The following is a 21,985-nucleotide window of genomic DNA, read 5'->3' on the forward strand; positions in this document are numbered from 1 at the left end:
GTGAATCACTGCAGCAGATTATGTTGTGCTGAATTTACTCAAACACGGAACTGAGGTCAAACGAAATGAATAATGAGATCAACTTTGTTGTTTAAAGAAAAAAAAAAAAACTGTCTTTCTGGTTTGGGTGACACAAGTGTATGCATTTGTCAAAACTCATCAAATAGTACACTTAAGGTGTGTGCATTTCACTGCATATCAGTTTCAGTTCAGTCACTCAGTCGTGTCCGACTCTTTGCGACCCCATGATTGCAGCACGCCAGGCCTCCCTGTCCATCACCAACTCCCAAAGTTCACTCAGACTCACGTCTATCGAGCCAGATATGCCATCCAGCCATCTCATTCTCTGTCATCCCCTTCTACTCCTGCACCCAATCCCTCCCAGCATCAGAGTCTTTTCCAATGAGTCAACACTTTGCATGAGGTGGCCAAAGTACTGGAGTTTCAGCTTCAGCATCATTCCTTCCAAAGAAATCCCAGGGCTGATCTCCTTCAGAATGGACTGGTTGGATCTCCTTGCAGTCCAAGGGACTCTCAAGAGTCTTCTCCAACACTACAGTTCAAAAGCATCAATTCTTTGGTGCTCAGCCTTCTTCACAGTCCATCTCTCACATCCATACATGACCACTGGAAAAACCATAGCCTTGACTAGACGAACCTTAGCTGGCAAAGTAATGTCTCTGCCTTTGAATATGCTGTCTAGGTTGGTCATAACTTTTCCTCCAAGGAGTAAGAGTCTTTTAATTTCATGCCTGCAATCACAATCTGCAGTGATTTTGGAGCCCAAAAGAAAAAAAAATCTGACACTGTTTCCATTGTTTCCCCATTTATTTCCCATGAAGTGATGGGACCAGATGCCATGATCTTAGTTTTCTGAATGTTGAGCTTTAAGCCAACTTTTTCACTCTCCTCTTTCACTTTCATCAAGAGGCTTTTTAGTTTCTGCCATAAGGGTGGTGTCATCTGCATATCTGAGGTTGTTGATATTTCTCCCAGCAATCTTGATTCCTGCTTGTGTTTCTTCCAGTCCAGCATTTCTCATGATGTACTCTTCATATAAGTTAAATAAGCAGGGTGACAATATACAGCCTTGATGTACTCCTTTTCCTATTTGGAACCAGTCTGTTGTTCCATGTCTAGTTCTAACTGTTGCTTCCTGACCTGCATACAGATTTCTCAAGAGGCAGGTTAGGTGGTCTGGTATTCCCATCTCTTTCAGAATTTTCCACAGTTTATTGAAATCCACACAGTCAAAGGCCTTGGCATAGTCAATAAAGCAGAAATAGATGTTTTTCTGGACCTCTCTTACTTTTCCCATCATCTAGCAGATGTTGGCAATTTGATTTCTGGTTCCTCTGCCTTTTCTAAAACCAGCTTGAACATCAGGAAGTTCACGGTTCATGTATTGCTGAAGCCTGGCTTGGAGAATTTTGAGCATTACTTTACCAGCGTGTGAGATGAGTGCAATCGTCCGGTAGTTTGAGCATTCTTTCACTGCATATACATTTTATCAAAATGCATGTGAAAAGATATACTAGATATAAATTCTAGTAAGGCTATGCAGACTGAAGAGTTTAAAGATAAAGTACACTGATAACTGGAACATTCCTTGAAGTGCATCAGAACTCAAGGAGGATAGATGGATAAATAGTTATGTATAAAAACAAAGCATTATTATACAGTCTAGGTGGTGATTGAACAGCAGTTCAATGTATAGTCCTTTAAACTTATCTTTATGTTAGAAAAATCTTATAGTAAACTGTTGAGGAGACAAAAAATAGTAAAGTAAAATTAGTAAATACCAAAGAGAGATGTAATTGAAAGGATATCAGGGGAAAAGAATTTGAGGGAAAAGCTGAGATTTGACTCAGATAAGCCTCTCTGGATTCAGCTGAAGTACACAAGTAAAGGAAAAACCAAGGGTGATAAGGAGGACAATGGTAACAGAGAATAAAAATACATTGCACCAAGATAAGAACCAATCTGTTTCATTTTCCCATTCATTAGAACATATGAATTACTAGGCAAAGTAAAGGACATTGACAGATAAGAATTTTGGCAGCATAAGTAATATGGCTTCCATATGAAATTACTGGATTAGCTTTTGGAGGAAGTCACCACTAAACCCACCATAGAGCCACCAGAACTTATGCAGGACTGGGGAAACAGGCTCTTGGAGGGCACAAACACAAACTTCTGCTCACCAGGACCCAGGAGAAAGGAGTAGTGACCCCACAAGAGACTGACACAGACTTGCCTGTGAGTGTCCAGGACTCTCTAGCAGAGTCCTGGACCAGTGGTGGCCTGCTGCAGGGTTGGGGATACTGAGTATAGCAGTACCTGCATGGGACCTTTTGAAGGAAGTCAGCATAATCTACATTACCTCCACCATAGTTTGGCCTCAGGTCAAATAACAAGAAGGGAACACAGCCCCGCCCATAAACAGAAAATTGGATTAAAGATTTACTGAGCATGGCCACACCCATCAGAACAAGACCCAGTTTCCCCTACAGTCAGTCTCTCCCATCAGGAAGCTTCCATAAGCCTCTTATCCTTCACCATCAGAGGAAAGACAGACTGAAAACCACAATCACAGAAAACTAACTAATCTGATCACATGGACCACAGCCTTGTCTAACTCAATGAAACTGTGAGCCATGCCATGTTGGGCCACCCAAGATGGATCCGTCATGGTGGAGAGTTCTGACAAAACATGGTCCACTGAAAAAGGAAACGGCAAACCACTTCATTATTCTTGCATTGAGAACACCAAATGGCATGAAAAGGCAAAAAATAGGACAATGAATGATGAACTCCACAGGTTGGTAGATGCCCAGTATGCTACTGGAGGGAGAAGAGTGGAGAAATGACTCCAGAAAGAATGAAGAGATGGGGACAAAGCAAAAACAATACCCAGTTGTGGATGTGACTGGTGATGGAACTAAAGTCCAATGATGTAAAGAGCAATATTGCATAGGAACCTGGAATGTTAGGTCCATGAACCAAGGCAAATTGGAAGTGGTCAACAGGAGATGGCAAGAGTGAACATCAACATTTTAGGAATCAGCAAACATTAATGAACTGGAATGGGTGAATTTAACTCAGATGATCATTATATCTACTACTGTGGGCAAGAATCCCTTAAAAGAAAGAGAGTAGCCATCATAATCAACAAAAGGCTCTGAAATGCAGTACTTGGATACAATCTCAAAAATGACAGAATGATTTCTGTTTGTTTCCAAGGCAAACCATTCAGTATCACAGTAATCCAAGTTTATGCCCTGACCAGTAATACTGAAGCTGAAATTGAATAGTTCAATGAAGAACTACAAGACCTTCTATAACTAATACCCCAAAAAGATGTCCTTTTCATTATAGGGGACTGGAATGCAAAAGTAGGAAGTCAAGAGATGCCTGCAGTAACAGTCAAATTTGGCTTTGGAGTACGGAATGAAGCAGGACAAAAGCTAATAGAGTTTTACCAAAAGAACACACTGATCACAGCAAACACCCTCTTCCAACAAGACAGGAAAAGACTCTACACATGGACATCACCAGATGGTCAATACCAAAATCAGATTGATTACATTCTTTGCAGCCAAAGATGGAGAAGCTCTATACAGTCAGCAAAAACAAGACTGGGAGGTGACTGTGGGTCAAATCATGAACCCCTTATTGCCAAACTCAGACTTAATTGAAGAAAGTAGGAAAAACCACTAGGCCAATCAGGCTTGACCTAAACCGAATCCCTTACAATTATACAATGGAAGTGAGAAATAGTATCAAGGAATTAGATCTGATAGACAGAGTGCCTGAAGAACTATGGACGGAGATTTGTGACATTGTGCAGGAGGCAGTGATAAACCCATTCCCAAGAAAAAGAAATGCAAAAAGGCAAAATTATTTTGTGAGCAAGCCATAAAAATAGCTGTGAAAAGAAGAGAAGCAAAGGCATAGGAGAAAAGGAAAGATATATCCTTGAATGCAGAATTCCAAAGAATAGCAAGGACAGATAAGAAAGCCTTCCACAGTGGCCAATACAAAGAAACAGAGGAAACAAATAGAATGGAAAAGACTAGAGATCTCTTCAAAAAAATTAGAGATACCAAGGAACATTTCATGCAAAGATGGGCTCGATAAAGGACAGAAATTGTACAGATCTAAACTCAGCAGTGGCCACAGGACTGGAAAAGGTCAGTTTTCATTCCAATCCCAAAGAAAGGCAATGCCAAAGAATGCTCAGATTACCGCACAATTGCACTCATCTCACACACTAGGACTTCCCTGGTGGCTCAGATGGTAAAGCGTCTGTCTACAAGGCAGGAGACCTGGGTTCGAGACCTGGTTTGAGAAGATCCCCTGGAGAAGGAAATGGCAATCCACTACAATACTACTGTCTGGAAAATCCCATGGACAAAGGAGCCTGGCAGGCTGTAGTCTATGGGGTTGCAAAGAGTCAGACACGACTGAGCAACTTCACTTCTTCTTCACTTCTTCACAGGTTAGTAAAGTAATGCTCAAAATTCTCCAAGCCAGGCTTCAGCAATATGTGAACCGTGAACTTCCAGATGTTCAAGCAGGTTTTAGAAAAGGCAGAGGAACCAGAGATCAAATTGCCAACATCCGCTGCATCATGGAAAAGCAAGAGAGTTCCAGAAAAACATCTATTTCTGCTTTATTGACTATGCCAAAGTCTTTGACTGTGTGGATCTCAATAAACTGTGGAAAATTCTGAAACAGATGGGAATACCAGACCACCTGAAGCTGCCTCTTGAGAAACCTATATGCAGGTCAGGAAGCAACAGTTAGAACTGGACATGGAACAATAGACTGGTTCCAAATAGGAAAAGGAATACATCAAGGCTGTATATTGTCACCCTGCTTATTTAACTTATATGCAGAGTACATCATGAGAAACACTGGGCTGGAAGAAGCACAAGCTGGAATCAAGATTGCCGGGAGAAATATCAATAACCTCAGATATGCAGATGACACCACCCTTATGGCAGAAAGTGAAGAAGAACTAAAGGCCTCTTGATGAAAGTGAAAGTGGAGAGCGAAAATGTTGGCTTAGAGCTCAACATTTAGAAAACTAAGATCATGGTATCTGGTCCCATCACTTCATGGGAAATAGATGGGGAAACAGTGGAAACAGTGTCAGACTTTATTTTGGAGGGCTCCGAAATCACTACAGATGGTGATTGCAGCCATGAAATTAAAAGACTCTTACTCCTTGGAAGAAAAGTTATGACCAACCCTGATAACATATTCAAAAGCAGAGACATTACTTTGCCAACTAAGGTCTGTCTTGTCAAAGCTATGGTTTATCCAGTGGTCATGTATGGATGTGAGAGTTGGACTGTAAAGAAGGCTGAGCACTGAAGAATTGGTGCTTCTGAACTCTGGCGTTGGAAAAGACTCTTGAGAGTCCCTTGGACTGCAAGGAGATCCAACCCGTCCATTCTAAAGAAGATCAGCCCTGGGATTTCTTTGGAAGGAATGATGCTAAAGCTGAAATTCCAGTACCCTGGCCACCTCATGCAAAGAGTTGACTCATTGGAAAAGACTCTGATGCTGGGAGGGATTGAGGGCAGGAGGAGAAGGGGACGACAGAGGGTGAGATGGCTGGATGACATCACTGACTTGATGGACGTGAGTCTGAGGGAACTTCTGGAGTTGGTGATGGACAGGGAGGCCTGGAGTTCTGCAATTCATGGGGTCGCAAAGAGTCGGACATGACTGAGTGACTGAACTGAACTGAACTGAACAGAAGCTGAAGATATTAAGAAGAGGTAGCAAGCATACAGAGAAGAACTATACAAAAAAGATCTTCATGACCCAGATAAACAGGATGGCATGCTCACTCACCTTGAGCCAGACATCCAGGAATGTGAAGTCAAGTGGCCCTTAGGAAGCATCACTACGAACAAAGCTAGTAGAGGTGATGGAATTCCAGTTGAGCTATTTCAAATCCTAAATGATGATGCTGTGAAAGTGCGGCACTCAATATGCCAGAAAATTTGCAATACTCAGCAATAGCCAGACGACTAGAAAAAGTCAGTTTTCATTCTAATTCCAAAGAAAGGCAATGCCAGAAATGCTCAAACTACCGCACAATTGTACTCATCTCACACGCTAGCAAAGTAATGCTCAAAATTCTCCAAGCCAGGATTCAACAGGACGTGAATGGTGAACTTTCAGATGTTCAAGCTGGTTTTAGAAAAGGCAGAGGAACCAGAGATCAAATTGCCAACATCCACTGGATCATCAAAAGAGCAAGAGAGTTCCAGAAAAACATCAATTTCTGCTTTATTGACAATGCTAAAGCCTTTAACTGTGTGGATCACAATAAACTGTGGAAAATTCTTAAAGAAACGGGACTACAAGACCACCTGACCTGCCTCTTGAGAAATCTGTATGCAGGTCAGAAAACAACAGTTAGAACTAGACATGGAAAAGCATACTGGTTCCAAATCAGGAATAGAGTAGGTCAAGACTGTGTATTGTCACCCTGGTTATTTAACTTATATGCAGAGTACATCATGAGAAATGCTGGGCTGGAAGAAACACAAGCTGGAATCAAGATTGCCGGGAGAAATATCAATAACCTCAGATATGCAGATGAAACCACCCTTATGGCAGAAAGAGAAGAAGAACTAAAGAGCCTCCTGATGAAAGTGAAAGAGGAGAGTGAAAAAGTTGGCTTAAAGCTCAACATTCAGAAAACGAAGATCAAGGCATCTGGTCCCATCACTTCATGGAAAATGGATGGGGAAACAGTGGAAACAGTGTCAGACTTTATTTTTTTGGGCTCCAAAATCACTGCAGATGGTGACTGCAGCCATGAAATTAAAAGACACTTACTCCTTGAAAGAAAAGTTATGACCAACCTAGATAGCATATTCAAAAGCAGAGACATTACTTTGCCAACAAAGGTCCATCTAGTCAAGGTTATGGTTTTTCCAGTGGTCATGTATGGATGTGAGAGTTGGACTATAAAGAAAGCTGAGTGCTGAAGAATTGATGCTTTTGAACTGAGGTGTTCGAGAAGACTCTTGAGAGGCCCTTGGACTGCACGGTGATCCAACCAGTCCATCCTAAAGGAAATTAGTCCTGAATATTCATTGGAAGGTTTGATACTAAAGCTGAAACTCCCATACTTTGGCCACTTGACTCATTTGAAAAGACCCTGATTTGGGTAAGATTGAAGGTTGGAGGAGAAGGGGACGACAGAGGATGAGATGGTTGGATGGCCTCACCAACTCAATGGACATGAGTCTGAGTAAACTCTGGGAGTTGGTGATAGACAGGGAGGCCTGGCATGCTGCAGTCCATGAGGCCACCAAGAGTTGGACACGACTGAGCAACTGAACTGAACTGAAGTGTTTTTTATATAATATTTTTTGGATGTTATTTGAGCTTTATTCAGAATATTTTGTGTCAGCATGCCTATCTAGAATTGAAGATATTTCTTGGAATTAGAAGGGTAGGAAGAGACTAGCAGTAACCATATTCCACATAGTTAATTATTTGGAGAGATTCATGTTGGAATATCGGAGAAGGCTATGGCAACCCACTCCAGTACTCTCACCTGGAAAATCCCATGGATGAAGGAGCCTGGAAGGCTGCAGTCCATGGGGTCGCTAAGAGTTGAACATGACTGAGTGACTTCACTTTCACTTTTCACTTTCACACATTGGAGAAGGAAATGGCAACCCACTCCAGTGTTCTTGCCTGGAGAACCCCAGGGACAGGGGAGCCTGGTGGGCTGCCGTCTCTGGGGTAGCACAGAGTCGGACACGACTGAAGCGGCGTAGCCATAGCAGCATGTTGGAATATACTGATGTATGTTATGTGGTCATCTGTGGACACATTGTATTTTCCATGTCGGCCTAAAAGTGCTGAAGTATGGAGAGTCTGTCTGATCCACAATACCTAGTTGGGTCCTTTTCTATACTGATGCAGAGTTCAGGATTTTCTGGCAGTTTATTTTCAACACAGAGAACTTAGAGCCTGGAATAATTTGACCAATACAGTCAAGTTAGGTAGGTGGATGGGTGTTGAGTGTCTCTCCAGGATCACAGAGAAAGGAAGGCTCAGCATGCCTTCCACTAGAGTTGAGTGTATGTTTATTAGAATTTATGTGGACAGCCTAAGGTAGCTTTTCTCAAACGTGGCACTCTATACATTCTAGGCCAATTCATTCTTTCTTGTGTGGGCAGTCTTATCCTACGAAGGATACCTCTACTCACCACATCCCAGTAGCATTCCTCCCTTAGAACAATCAAAAATATCTCCAGATATTGCTCTATGTCCCCAGTAAGGCAAAATTATGCCCAATCAGGAACAACTGGTTTGAAGCAGTGAGCCAAGACAAGAAACTCAGGAGATTTGCATCCTAAAATTCATGTAAAATCCAGATTAAATGTCACTTTAAAGGAGCTCCCCAAAGAAGGAAAATTCAGGTATCAAAGAAACTCGTTAGAGGAGAAGTGTCAAAGAGAATAGGAGAAAGAGAAGCCCAGAGCAATTCCTTCCCCCAGCTAGCTTTCGGCTATTTAAGCCACAGCAAGTCTGTTTCTTTTGGACTTAGGAGCTAATGATTGTAGAAGGCCTGGCTGAAGTTAACAACTAGGAAAAGGAATTACTCCCAATGAATACAGTCGCACATATTTATAATGCACTTTTAGTACAAGCGACCAAGACACAGTGGAACTTGCTGAAAGACAGTCATAATATAGCATCAAGGAAGCAAGGAGGGATGGGATGGGGTCTAAGCTAGTGGTATGCAGATGTCAAGGCAAAACAACCCTCTTCTCTAGGTTCTAGAAGGATAGGTGCACAGAAAAGAGATGGAGGAAGATGCTGTATCTGGTAAGAGCAAAGCCGGCTTCTAATTACTATATAAAGATAGAAGCCTCAGTGATGACTGAAGAAAAAAAACAAGTTCTAGGAACCACGGCACCTCTAGCAGGATTAGACCTAAGATTTCATGAGACTGGAAGCACTGCAGGATTTGAATGGCAAGCCAGATTCTGGCCTCAACTCTGAAGCCCAGAGGTGAGAAGGAGATGCCATGTCATGGGTGAGATAAGCAGCGATGGTGATTCAGAACGGGTGGGCTTAGCCCTGTGCAGTCCTGTTAATCCAGCAGAGTGAGTCAGGAGAGGCTAACACTCCCTGTCTGCCCCAAGAATCATGTCTGGGAAGGTTTTGCAATGACCTTAGCCGAAACACTCAAAATATAACATTGCATGGGGGAAAAGGACACAAAACCTAGGAAACACCTTGGAAGAAAAGAACAGAGATCCTCTAGGATGTGGGATAAGAGGGAGTCATGTCTGACGTTTCTTTCTTTCTTCATAACTTCTATCTTCTATGTTTTAGATAATACAGATGAAATATTTTTACAATCATTTCAGGTAATCTTAAAAAGTGAACTACCTGTCTTAAAGCAGGATTGGCTAGGAATCAGAAAAGTCTGGTTTTCTAAGTAGGACAAATATTAAGTCTTGTGAAAAAACTTGGGGAAGACACAACCTGAAGAAAGTGTGGGGAATGAAGGAAATGTGGGTTGCTCAATGGAAATGAACACACTCCTACATAAACTTAACAAAAATGTAGCATGTGTCATCAGAGTACTTTCTTCCTAACAGACAACTACTTTGTAGTTTTGTAATAGGGAGTGATACGTCCTCTTTTCCCTCATTCCACCACCAACAGCTCTCCGGGAAAAATAAATAAATAAATCCTCAACTCTGTGGCCACAAGTAACTGTATATTGGACTATGGAGTACAGGGTTTGTTTGGAATGATGGATGGTTCGACAATATAGCACAATCAGACAAGACCAGCCATCAATCACTTTAAATCAATGATAGACCTTGAGTGTGTTTAGGGCCATTTTCATTCATTCTAGTGCCCAGAGAGTTGCACAGAGAAACCTCATGACCTCACATGAGCAAAGAAAATGGCTTTTAAAGCTGTTTCTAGGGTCTATTCATCACTCATTCCTAGGTAAGATGCCAGGAAATAACTTTCATGGTTTGGGGTTTTTTTTTTCCCAACTCCTCTTTCTCACCTCGAAGTCTGGATGAAGGGTACGCACATAGACAAAAAGGGGGAAGAGAACCCATTTGAGTGTGCTAGACTTTCTGTCATGTGATTGAAATTTGGTCCTCAACTTTAAAAAGAAATTCTTACTCATCAAACATTCTGCTTGGAATTTCCTTCTGTTTTTCTGGAAGGAAGCTGTGATTTAGTCATGATGTTTTCTGGGATCATTTAGAGCAGGGCAAGCTGGTCACCAGTGAATACTGGACATTGCTGTTACGTTCATCATAGGAGACCATTAGGAGCCTTCTCTGCTGGGCACATGTACTTTTCCCTGTGACCCTCATGGACATAGTCATTCCTGAATAGCCCCCACATTTACAAGCCCTAAACCACCACTTAGGGGTTACAGGCATCTCACAGGGTTAGAGGTGTAGATCACCTTAGGACTGAGGAGATAAGAAGTCTACTTTCCAGCCTTGAGAAGACTTCCAATATCCTGAAAACACCTTTTTTCCCCACGCCTCCTTGTCATACAACCTCATCAGCTCAAAGCACACGCTGAGTTCTGGTGTTCTCATTAATCCTCTCCAATGGTCCTGAAATACAAGTCTTTCACTTCTTCATACTCTTCTTTCCTTATCCCAGAGGTGAATGGGAAAGCAACGGCAACTTAGCCATTAACACAGACGTCAACAACACCAAATTAGGGTAAGGCTAGGAAAAGAATAGACAAAGCTAGTTTTTGTCTTAACCTGCTAACATATTTCAGAGAAGGCAATGGCACCCCACTCCAGTACTCTTGCCTGGAAAATCCCATGGACAGTAGCCCCTGGGATTGCTAAGAGTCGGAAACGACTGAGCGACTTCACTTTCACTTTTCACTTTCATGCATTGGAGAAGGAAATGGCAACCCACTCCAGTGTTGTTGCCTGGAGAATCCCAGGGGCAGGGGAGCCTAGTGGGCTGCCATCTATGGGGTCACACAGAGTCGGACACGACTGAAGTGACTTAGCAACAGCAGCAGCAGCTAACATATTTTCAATACAGAGACTGGATGAAATTAGTGACATTCTTCCCATAACAAATGTATCCACCAAAAACATTATTTAAATTAAACATCTCACAGGAAAGTATTATATTTATGTTGTAATACTGTCTTATGAACACATATACACTCAAATTTGTAGAATGAAGTTGGTATGTGCTATTTAATGATGGAAGCGATTCCGCATATTTTTTAGAATGTCAGGGTTCTATTAGTATACACAATACTCAATAAAAAGGGCGGTAGGAGTAAAAAGCTAGAGAAATAAGAAACCAGTAACACTTGGGATCTAAACAGCTCGAGTTACAAGGCAACCTGGAAAAAGAGGAACTCACTGGCCTAAGAATCAAATCTCTGGTTTGATTTCAGATCACTTACTAGATAAGTGACCAAGCCTCTCTTTTGAGCTTCAGATTCCCAGCATCTTGATGGAATGATTTGTGCTTTGGGGACTCTGTCAATTAAAAGCTATTTCTCTTACAACAGTGTCAAATTCCCCTTTCCTCACTCATCTGTGACAAAATCTTGTCTTCAATGACAGTTATAGAATAACACTATCTTCATTACTTTTGTTGCTGTTGTTATAGAGGCCAAGAAAAATACGAATATTCCCAGTTAAATTATACACACATATGTATGTATTCATATATGTGTATATAGGTGTACATATATTTATGTGTGTATTTATTATGTATTAGTGGTATTGATAAAACAAGAACTCTCATCAATCTCCATTTATTGCATTATAGACAGAACTAGGAAGAGTTGTCCTTTCTCTCACTAAGCACTCTCACAAGTCAAGGATATGAGGAACTCTGATTACTTCAATAGTGAGGTAACTGTGTTCCTTGTGTTAAAGTAATTAAACAAAAGGCCATCAAATTGAGGTCTCTAATGCCTTGGAAGCCTATGAAAACAAACTGAAATCTAAGCCAGAGCCAATGAACTCAAATCCACAAAGATGACAGTTACAAACAAACAACCACAAACAGCCAAATAAGCTTTCCTAAATAAGGCAACTGCTTAAACTATAGCCAGTCAAATAATTTTCTTCCTTTGCTTTTATCCTCTGTATAAAAACCTATCCCTTTGCTTCTATGGGTGGAGTGCTCCTAACCACCTCTGGTTTGGCACTGCCAAATTCAAATCCATATATGCACAAATAAACTCCTGAAAATTGTAATATATTTCAGTTTAACTTTTATCACTTGCTTAAAGGAAAAAAAAAAAAAAAAGGCCTAAAACAGTTCAACCCTAAAATGCACTTTCTTCCTCCTGAGTGCAGACAGAAACTATCTTGAGGATATCTGGGTTACCTCAGATGAAATTAGTTCATTCTTTTTTAATTAAAAAAATAAGAAAGAAAGACAAAAGCAAGAAGGAAGGAAAAAAAGTGCAATAGAGGAAGACCATAGATGTAAAAGAGAAACTCAAACTATATACTCTCAATCTCAGTCCTTGGAATGGAAGCAAACATTGAACTCCCCATGTGCACAAGCTTCTCTATTTGGAATCTAATGACAGACAAGAACATTGTTCTGGAAATGAGGAAATCAAGGTTTCACTCCTCCAGAGTAGACCAGCCAAGAATACCAAAATGGAGCTGTATTTTTATTTTTCCTGTTACAGCACAGATCAGTTGTTTGGCTACCAAATTACAGGTTGGGTCTGGTTCTCATGTACTTCTGCTTTTCATGAGCTGAACAGGAAGAGTAATAACAGGCTGTTTCTTTTACTTGTGGGATTTAGGTATTCTTCATCATAGAATGGGTCATTTTTCTAAGAAAACCTGCCAGTTTAGAGGCTGGAGGTGTATGCCATTCATGTGGGGGTGGAAAAGCCATAAAAATGAGAGGTTTTTGGCTAGAGAGAGTAGATTCTAGTTACTTGTTCCCATGTTTAAATGACATGTTTATGAGTCATATTCTTTTTATCTAATCTTAACAGCATCATGCAAAGATCACTATCATTTAAATGACTACTCCAGAGAAGGATAGCTGGGAAATTTTACCAAGGAGAAAATTAAACACATCCATTTAGCTATGGAGTGCACTCTGCAAACACTTCATTCTTTTTTTTTTTATTAATGCTCTATTGATAATCTATAAAAGATAATTAAACAAAGTATAACAAATATTGTCCTAATATATAACGGCTGATATCTTAGACAGGAGACTAGTTAAATATAATATAAATTATATTGAAGGAAACAACTGCACACAGATATTACCAATTAGTAGTTGGATCAATCAGTATTCATACAAATATTATTTTCTTCATCGTCTAGTTTATGGATCTGCACACATAGTGGGAAATGAAAAATGACTTCTTGGGATAAGATTCTGGAGAAATTCTGGATTCACAGAATCAAGTGACTACTGAGAGGATTATAGGAACAGTTTAGTGAGAGACACTTTATCACTCTGACCTAACTCAAAGCAGTGTTAGGGAACCGCACAAGCCAACATGGGAAAGAATCCTGGAATTTTGACTCATCAGAGAATTTCTAAAGAACTCCTTTGGCAGACAGGTTCTATCTTGAAGACATCTGGGTTACTTCAAATGAAATTAGTTCATTCCTTTTTCTTTAATAAGAAAAAAAAGGGGAGGGGGAATAAGGACAGGAAAAAAAAAGCAGGCATTTCCTTGCCCTCGAGTCATATATCTTGTCCAGAGATTTAAAAAATAAAGCACTATCATTTTATCACCCTTATGGAAGAAGATGTCTTTATTAAAAGAGGAAATGGAAAAACACAGGGTCCAAGGGATTTCCACTAAGGGAAGAAGAGAAGTTCAGCATGCTGGGCATTCTTTTCAGGACCCATAGCTCTGTCAAGAGGATTGAACTGCACAGAAAAGAACTCTGACTTTCCAAAGGAAGTGAGTAGTCCACAATCCCATTTACAATTCATCTCTATGAGTATGATTCTTCCATCACCTAAAACTAAGGTCTTTTTTGAGCCAATCACTTCCATTGCCAATATTCTTGGTCTATTGGTTAAAAGGAGGGAAGACAAGTTCATCCTGACCAAGAGGAAAAGCAACTCAAATTGCTTGCCTTGCTAAGTGCATAAATTACTCCACTTTGGACATTGTATGGTTTATGTAAAATTGGAATTTCTTTATACAGGGGAAGAGCCAATGATAATAAAACATGAGTGATGGGTTAACAAAATATTTATTAATAAAATAACATTAGAAGTAAAGATTTCATATTAATGATTTTGGTGAACATAAATAACATCTGGAAAAAAATCAAAGCTCAAGAGATGGAATTATCACTGATATCCTCAGTAAGTACTGGACTTTTAATATTTAAGAATAATGTTCTAACTATGCATATTTCACCAATTATAAAGGTCCACTCAGACTTAAACAGGGAAATTTACAAAACAACATAAACACTTTTTATCTAAGCTATGTTTACTGCTTTGTTTGGCTATGGTTTTGGATTATTCTCATAAATAATTTAAATCCCAAGATTTTCATCCTTTTCTTCTGACAATTTGTTGACTTAATAAAGTCATTTTTCTTCATCTTTCTTTCATACATGATCTAGCTTAAACCAAAAGCTTGTATTTCTTGACTTATTGGGAGAACGGAGCAAGGTTACATTTTTACTCATAACCTTTCAAATACTCCCTACCTGTTCTTACATTTTTTTCTGAGTCTTTATTTTTACAGATAACAAGAAGTGATTGCTTCAAGCTCACTCTAGAGCAGATCATGTTAAACACGGAGGGGTCAGGGACTTCTTATAGGAAGATGCCATGCCCTGGTGCTCTGTGCTTTGCAGTGAGGTCATTAGATGACCTTGTTGACCCAGAGTTCCTCTACTTAATCAACAAGAGGGGATCTTGGAAGCTGAGGCTTTCCTTCAGCAGCTAATGTCAAAGCTACAGCAGGAGCAGCACATGGCAACAAGAGGTGCAGGTGTGCAATCTAAATCAATACGTCCTTCCTTTCCCCAGACAACCTCCAGAGCAGATTCGGGCTCACTGCACATCTGCTTTATATTAATTGGTCGCTGAAAGAACATATGAAGATGTTGCATGTATAAGTACATATCTACCAGAATGTCACAGAGTTTAATGGGAGGCTCTCCTTGTGGCCATTTCTGTGATGGGGAGAATGTGAAGAGTGGAGCCATGTGGACAGCTTCAAGTAACTTCTCAATGCCTGACTATAGTGTTCTCTTTGAGGGTAGGTAGCTAAAGTTCTCAACTGTGATAAGTGAAGACACATTAAAGGTAGCTGATGAGATTCTCTCTTTATGCCTCGGCCATTGCCGTATACCCTCCTATATGATCCCCCATGCCCCCAGCTCCATCCCCCTCCATCCATTCACTGCTAAATGGAGTGTTCTTAGTGGACCCTAAGTGAGCTTCTGCCATCCTCCCCCTTAGCAGAGCCCCTCCCATTTGCTTCGGAGCTGAAAGCCTGATCTCTCCCTGACTTTACAGGCCCTCCTAGGCCCACTGCACTTTGCGTCGCTCTCACCTAACTTCCTGTGTCCCTTCCTTGGCTCAGTCTTCTTGCACTCCAGTGGCCTCGATAGTCCAGGAAGACACCAATCATTGTTTTTATCTGCATGCTTTCCCCAAGCATCCTTATGGCTCATTTCTTCACTTTCTTCAAGTTTTTGTTAAATATCGTCTTTGTAGTCAAACCATCTCCTGCCTATCTACTTAAAATCATGCTTCTTCTCCACCTGCCTGCACCCCTACCCTTCCTGTTTCACTTTTTCCTCATAGCACACAACAGCTTTCTAATATTCTACTTAATTTACTTACTCATCTTAGTTATAATCTATCTTCTCCCACCAGAATCTGCACCCCCTGGGGACAGTGCTTTTTAATCTGTTTTGTTCACGTTGCAAACAGTGCCCGGCATGCAGCAGGTGCACAGAACACGTGCCCACAGCAAGCAGTCCAGGAGATTTCGATTAGGGCTCTGAGGTACTTAATTTTACTAACTGCTTCCGAAACAGGAACAAGCCTAACTAGCTATTTAATCTTTGACCCAACTTGCTCTGTAGAAAAAAATAATTTTTATAGCCAGTGACAATACCATATTGGTATCCCTCCACTAAACACTGTATACAGTGTTTACAACAATAAGAAAATGTGGATGACATAGTGCCCACCCTTCATGGTGTGATCTGGAAAGGGGAAAAGCATATACCCACCAACAACAGGAATCAGTAAAAGCATTTAATTGCTAGAGTGCATTGGTCCAGAAAGTTATGATAGTCATAAGAAAAGGAGGTAAAAACATATTTGAAATTGAGAGAACCATGAATATTTGTTTGTGTTTCGTTAAACACATTAGAAGTGATCCTCTTGCCAGAAACAAGGCATTTTACTTTACTAATATCATTAGTAAACATGTGTTTTTCTGGTTTTAAATATGTATATACTTTGTTGTAAGACGAATCAAAAGTAATATAGTTCTGTACAATTTAGGTAGGTTTGGGAATTTTTTTTTTAATGTAACCATAATACTCTTGTCATTGGCAATCAAGTAACCTTGAATTTTTTCAAAAAAGCAATTAGCCTTCAAGAGAAACAAAAGCTAATTTAAAATGACAACTTAGTCATCGAAGCAAACAACAGCTCAGAATCAGTCTTTATTGCCTACTACAAACTGATAATGCACCAAACTATGTTGAAAATGACCTCTTTTCAATTGCTTAAAAAAAATCCTCACAGCTGCAGAGAACTCACATACTCTTTCCAGCTATGCTCAGTTGATTTAAGACATTTTATTATCTGAAGTTGGTTAAACTTTTATGTATATAAAGCTATATCCATACAAAACTTTGTCTAGAAACTTAATAGTGCTTAAGTTAAGGAATCTTTAGTTACCCATACTTTAAAATCATAAAGATTCAAAAACCTCAAACATCAAACAGAGGCATTTGTAGGAAGAATGGAAGATCAGGCTATCAGCAAGCATTACATCTTATGAAGCATTAATTTAGCAACTAGATGGTTATAAAATCTATAGTAAACCAGCATAATGGGGAAAAAAAAACCCCTGTAATTTAAAAAAAATCATCCCATTGAGTTTCTTCCTGTAAAACTGAAGAAGTTCTATGAGACACTCAAATACTCTCTAGAAGTCAAAGCAGAAAAAGCAGCTAGAAACTGAGCATACATGTCTTCCTAATTGCCTCCTTTGACTCATTCTGAGTCCCCTATTTTTCTCTTCCTCATCTTTTCTGTTCTCTGCTCCCGTGTATTTTGCAGCTAACTCTACATGTTTATTTTTCTGCTCTGTTTTCATCATGGTTTGTATCCTTCTTCTTCTTTTTTTTTTTTTTTTTTTTGCACAAAAAGAAGTTGCATTTGCAGCTGGAGTAGCAGAAACAGGGTACAGTCTCAAAGTCTCCTTGATTTTACTTAGATAAGGCTGCTGAAACCTAGACTCCTCGGGAAAGTAAAGAGCAAGGGCTGAGGCCCAGTGGACCACATTGTGTGTGAGAGCCAAGCCCATGAGCTCTTGCCCCTAGCATGTCTGCATTCAGTGACAATGCTGGCTACTGGGGAGTTAAGGCTCTGAACAGGACTACCGATATGTCAGGAAGTTCTGGATGGCTATATTTTGCTGAATGATGAAGTAGCAACTGCTGGAAATAATAATAGGCCTTAAAATAGCAAACATTCCTGAATGACTGTATCAGGGAATGACCAATTTCTATCATGTGTTGATGTCAAATGAGAGCATGGATATTCCCTAGAGAAAAAAGAAATGAGATTCCAGACCTGCTTTTGTGTGTGTGTGTGTGCAAGAGATTTCAACTACATAAAAACCCCTTCCAGGCTCAGCTATAGAGCATACTGGAAATGTCAAGAGGCCAAATGACAGGAAATGCATTCTGTTTAATCATGCTGCTCTCGTGTTTAATGTGGGAATAGGAAAATCCTCAATAGTACGGCATTCCTGGATGGATTTGAAACCACAAAATGCCACAGCTACAGAATAAAAAACTCTAAAGTCCAAGAGGAAGTTACAGAAATCTTGTAAAAGGAAAAGCACATGCCATGTTAATAATCTTAAAGGTAAAATTGAAATGTATTTCATTAGAAATCCAGGATCATGAATTTCTGAACATTGGCCATCAAACACTATCAACCATCTATCAGTGTCTAACTCGATATTCACACAACATGAAGTGTTGGAGGAGAGATATACATTCAGTGGCTATGGCTAAACAAATAAATGGTCTTTATTCCTCCAATCCAGTAGGAAATTCCCTGAAAACCTAGGCTGGACTAGAAGAAAGCTCCTGTTCCCTAAATTATATACAGACTTAAGTAGCCTCCAGCCTAATTGGAATGCCAGCCCTGTTCACCCATATCCTACAGACCTGAAATTATGAACTGGTGACTATGAGTTGGAACAGACTCATGGTCAATATACATTTTGGCCCTCAATGTATTCTTAAAGGGCTTCCCAGGTGGCGCTAGAGGTAAAGAACCTGCCTGCCAATGCAGGAGACACAAGAGACACAGGTTTGATCCCTGGGTTGGGAAGATCCCCTGGAGGAGGACATGGAAACTGACTCCAGGATTCTTTCCTGGAGAATTCCATGGACAGAGGAGTCTGGCTGGCTATATAGTCCATGGGGTCTGAAAGAGTCAGACACGACTGAAGAGACAGCATGCCCGTATTCTTAAATGGGGATTTGCAGACATTTAAAAATCAGAAGACTATATTTCAAAACCATACTGTTATTTTTTTTCTGGAGAAGAAAGAAAAAGATTTAGACCCCAGGAAATATTGGCAAATCTGCAACATTTTCCAGAGCTGAAGCTTTGCTACTCTATGAGGCAAAACTTCCAATCTCTGTCACTCCCTGCTGTGTCTCATACCCAGACCCTAAAGGTCTTCATTGCCCATTTTCATCACCTAATTGGCTATGCATTTGATACATTTGACCTAAACTCTCTACCTAAGTCTTGACCTTCTCAACCTGAGAACATCAATGACAAGGGAGAAGGAATTCAGAGAAAAAAATACTTCAAGAGACAAGGGGAAAAGTAAGGGTTTCTTACTCAATAAAAACAAAATGATTGCTCCCTATAGGCTTTCTCAAGACTTGTCTCAATCTAAGAACACACAAAGAAGAAGCGATAGCAGACAGTTTCTAGAAAGACTAAAGAGAGTTTGAGGAGAGAGAGAAAGAAAGAAAAAGAGAGAAAATGAGGAATAGAGGGACTGAGACAAACAAAAACAGAGAGATTAGCACATTAGCATGTTAATCTCATAAATGTCTCACTGTCAACATTAACCTTTCCTTTTGGGAATCAGGTACAGAATAGAACAAGGAGATTAGACAGGGGACTGAAATTTCACATACAGGCCCCAATCTATGGCCTATATTAAGTGAAATATTTCTGAAAGGCCAATAAAGCATAAGATTCTGGCACCTCACTAGCAACAGTGCCTTTCAAGATCCTGAACCTATATTTTTTTGGTTGTTATTTTGCATTCTTTTTCTCAAGGAAGAGGTCCCCCTCCCATTGTATATGTTTCAGTCTAAAAACGTGCATCTACCTCTGCCCATCTCCCAGACTTTGAATACACTGACCAAATGTATCAGTCAGGGAAACAAAATTTAAAATATATGTATTTGATAAGATGGACAGGGAGGCCTGGCGTGCTGCGATCCATGGGGTCACAAAGAGTTGGACACGACTGAGCGACTGAACTGAACTGAAGGTGACAAGTTTGTGTGTGTGTGTGTGTCTGTGTCTGTGACTAAGCCAAGTTGTTCAAGAAAAGGAGATAATCCAATAGTCACTAAAACCAAATTTTACAAAAGGAACGATCTTAGAAATTGCTAATTTTGAAGAACACTTTCTGAGTCATTATACCAGAGAATAAACTACTTTCAAATATTTAAAAATTATTAAATTCCATTAAAATCTGTTTTTATGAATAAAATCAAGAGCACTGAAATATATTTAGTTTAATGTTCTATATCATCTAGAATTTGAGAGGTGTAATTAATCTGACTGGTTCCAAATAGGAAAAGGTGTACGTCAAGGCTGTATATTGTCACCCTGCTTATTTAACTTATATTCAGAGTACATCATGAGAAATGCTGGACTGGAAGAAACACAAGCTGGAATCAAGATTGCCAGGAGAAATATCAATAACCTCACATATACAGACGACACCACCCTTATGGCAGAAAGTGAAGAGGAGCTAAAAAGCCTCTTGATGAAAGTGAAAGAGGAGAGTGAAAAAGTCGGCTTAAAGCTCAACATTCAGAAAACGAAGATATGGCATCCGGTCCCATCACTTCATGGGAAATAGACGGGAAACAGTGGAAACAGTGTCAGACTTTACTTTTTGGGCTCCAAAATCACTGCAGATGGTGACTGCAGCCATGAAATTAAAAGACGCTTACTCCTTGGAAGAAAAGTTATAACCAACCTAGATAGCATATTCAAAAGCAGAGACATTACTTTGCCGACTAAAGTCCGTCTAGTCAAGGCTATGGTTTTTCCTGTGGTCATGTATGGATGTGAGAGTTGGACTGTGAAGAAGGCTGAGCGCTAAAGAATTGATGCTTTTGAACTGTGGTGTTGGAGAAGACTCTTGAGAATCCCTTGGACTGCAAGGAGATCCAACCAGTCCATTCTGAAGGAGATCAGCCCTGGGATTTCTTTGGAGGGAATGATGCTAAAGCTGAAACTCTAGTACTTTGGCCACCTTATGGGAAGAGTTGACTTATTGGAAAAGACTCTGATGCTGGGAGGGATTGCGAGCAGGAGGAGAAGGGGACTACTGAGGATGAGATGGCTGGATGGCATCATGGACTCGATGGACATGAGTCTGAGTGAACTCCGGGAGATGGTGATGGACAGGGAGGCCTGGCGTGCTATGATTCATGGGGTCGCAAAGAGTTGGACACGACCGAGCGACTGAACTGAACTGAACAGAACAGAACTGAATTAATCTGACTCACACTTTCCCTGATCTTTAGTATAGGAAAATGTTTAAAGTTTTTTTTTAATATAAATTTATTTATTTTAATTGGAGGTTAATTACTTTATAATATTGTATTGGTTTTTCCATACATCAACATGAGTCCACCACAGGTATACACGTGTTCCCCATCCTGAACCCCCCTCCCTTTTCCCTCTCAGTACCATCTCTCTGGGTCATCCCAGTGCACCAGCCCCAAGCATCCAGTATCATGCATCAAACCTGGACTGGTGATTTGTTTCATATATGATAGTATACATGTTTCAATGCCATTCTCCCAAGTCATCCCACCCTCTCCCTCTCCCACAGAGTCAAAAAGACTTTTCTAGACATCTGTGTCTCTTTTGCTGTCTCACATAGAGGGTTATTGTTACCATCTTTCTAAATTCCATATATATGTGTTAGTATACTGTATTGGTGTTTTTCTTTCTGGCTTACTTCACTCTGCATAATTGGCTCCAGTTTCATCCACCTCATTAGAACTGATTCAAATGTATTCTTTTTAATGGCTGAGTAATACTCCATTGTGTATATGTACCACAGCTTTCTTATCCATTCATCTGCTGATGGACATCTAGGTTGCTTCCACGTCCTGGCTATTATAAACAGTGCTGTGATGAACACTGGGGTACACGTGTCTCTTTCAATTCTGGTTTCCTTGGTGTGTTCTGCCCAGCAGTGGGATTGCTGGGTCATAAGGCAGTTCTATTTCCAGTTTTTTAAGGAATCTCCATACTGTTCTCCATAGTGGCTGTACTAGTTTGCATTCCCACCAACAGTGTAAGAGGGTTCCCTTTTCTCCACACCCTCTCCAGCATTTATTGCTTGTAGACTTTTGGATAGCAGCCATTCTGACTGGCGCGAAATAGTACCTCATTGTGG

At 40.3% G+C, this 21,985-nt stretch overlaps 1 long non-coding RNA gene across 2 annotated transcripts in view; it reads right to left on the reverse strand.

Annotated features, from left to right (window-relative positions):
* The window catches only part of LOC132659319 (uncharacterized), a 293,314-nt gene that overhangs the window by 197,898 nt on the left and 73,431 nt on the right, over positions 1-21,985 (reverse strand). The gene's annotated exons all lie outside the window — the stretch shown is intronic.

The sequence above is a fragment of the Ovis aries genome, chromosome 2 (assembly GCF_016772045.2).
Source record: "Ovis aries strain OAR_USU_Benz2616 breed Rambouillet chromosome 2, ARS-UI_Ramb_v3.0, whole genome shotgun sequence".
NCBI classification, from domain to species: Eukaryota; Metazoa; Chordata; class Mammalia; order Artiodactyla; family Bovidae; genus Ovis; species Ovis aries.